A 2,118-nucleotide genomic window follows, 5' to 3' on the forward strand; every position below is an offset into this window, starting at 1 on the left:
ACCAAAACCATACCAAGTCCTGAAAGCAGTCTTCAGAATATATGAATCTCGAATCTTCAAATGATGGTACCCCGACCTCAAATCAATCTTCGCGAATACTCGAGCACCCTGAAGCTGGTCGAAGAGATCATCAATACACAGTAGTGGGTACTTGTTGTTGATTGTAACTTGCTCAGCTATCTGTAATCAATAAAGATGCTCATAGAGCTGTCTTTCTTCTTCACAAATAGAACTTGAGCACCCCAAGTCGAGACACTCGGCCATAACACTTATCAAGCAACTCCTGAAGTTGTTCCTTTAATTCCTTCAACTCCACTGGTGCTATATGATATGGTATAATAGAAATGGGCTGAGTGTCTGGCACCAGGTTAATACCAAAATCGATATCCCTATGGGGTGGCATGCCCGGTAGGTCCGATGGTAACATATATGGGAAATCTCTAACTACCAGAACTGACTGAACGGTAGGCGTATCAGCACTGACACCTCTTACAAATGCTAGATATTCATCACACTCCTTCTCAACCATTCGTTGTGCCTTTAAAAAGGACACCACCCTGGTAGGAATATAATCTAATGTACCCCTCCATTCCAATCGTGGAAACCCTGGCACAGCCAATGTCACGGTCTTGGCGTGACAGTCTAAAATAGCATAATAAGGCGACAACCAATCCATGCCCAAGATCACGTCAAAGTCTACCATACTGAGTAGCAATAAATCAACTATGGTTTCATAAGCACCAATAGTGACTAAGCACAACCGGTAAACACGGTCTACAACAATAAAATCTCCCACAGGCGTGGACACATATACATGAGCACTCAAAGAATTGCGAGATATATCCAAATGCGGAGCAAACTAAGATGACACATATGAATAAGTGAAACCCGGATCAAATAAAACTGATGCATCCCTATGATAGATCGGAATAATACCTGTGATGACAACATCCAATGCAACAACCTCCATCCTACCCAAAAGAGCATAGAAACAAACATGGTTTCCTCCTCTAGGGCGATCTCTACTCGCCTGACCCCCACCCCTAGCTAGAGGTGAGGGTGGAGCGACAACTGGAGTAGCAACCATAGTTTGTGAACCCTGCCTGTGGAGGTGCACCCCTCCTAAGCCTGGGATAGTCCCTCACCATATGCCTGGTATCACCACACTCAAAACAAGCTCTCGATGGACGTGGCTTCTAAAACTGACTCTGGCATGATCAGCTAGACTGACCACTGAAGGCACCCCATGCAGGAGGTGCATTAGAAAGTGGCCGTGCATAATGGGCGACCTGAGACCTCAGAATAGCTGGAGCACTGCGAGTAGCTAAAAGTGCTGAATGAACTGGCGACTCATATACCCTCTTCCATGACGGGCTGAAACTGCATCGTGGGCACTATTAAATCCTCCAGAATCTCAAGGCCTCTTGGCCTTCCTGTCCTCCCTCTCCCGGTCCCGCATACCTTCCATCCTCTGAGCAATCTATACAACCTGCTAAAATGGAGTATCCATCTCCAACTCTTGAGCCCTGTTGAATCTAAGACCATAACTGAGCACCTCAATAAATCTGCGGTCTCGCTCTCTAACTGTAGAAACCAAAGCAGGTGCATATCGGGATAGCTCACTGAATCTGATGGCATACACTGACATTGTCATGGTCCCCTGACGTAGCTGCTCAAACTCTATGCGCCATGCATCTTGGAGGGTCTGGGGAAAAAACTCTCTCAACAACATCTCTGAAAACTAAGCCCAAGTGAGAGGGGATGCATCAACTGGCCTACCCTCCTCGTAAGCCTGCCACTACCTATATGCTGCTCCTGACAGTTGAAATGTAGCAAAAGGAAACTCCGCTCACCTCCACAATATCCATGGTACGGAGAATACAATGGAACTTGTCCAGAAAACCCTATGCATTCTCAGTAACTGCGCCACTGAAAGTAGGAGGATCATACTTCTTGAACTTCTTAAGTCTCCTATGCTCCTCCTCAAATGCCTTTGGCCTGACCTCAGGACGAACCAGAATAACGGGCTGTGCTGGCATGACACCCGAAACCTGATCGATATGGACCCACTGCTCTAGAGTATGGGCCGCGGGAGTTTGAGCTCTTCCCCCATCCTGA

This window comes from Nicotiana tomentosiformis, chromosome 6 (assembly GCF_000390325.3).
Source record: "Nicotiana tomentosiformis chromosome 6, ASM39032v3, whole genome shotgun sequence".
Classification (NCBI taxonomy): domain Eukaryota; kingdom Viridiplantae; phylum Streptophyta; class Magnoliopsida; order Solanales; family Solanaceae; genus Nicotiana; species Nicotiana tomentosiformis.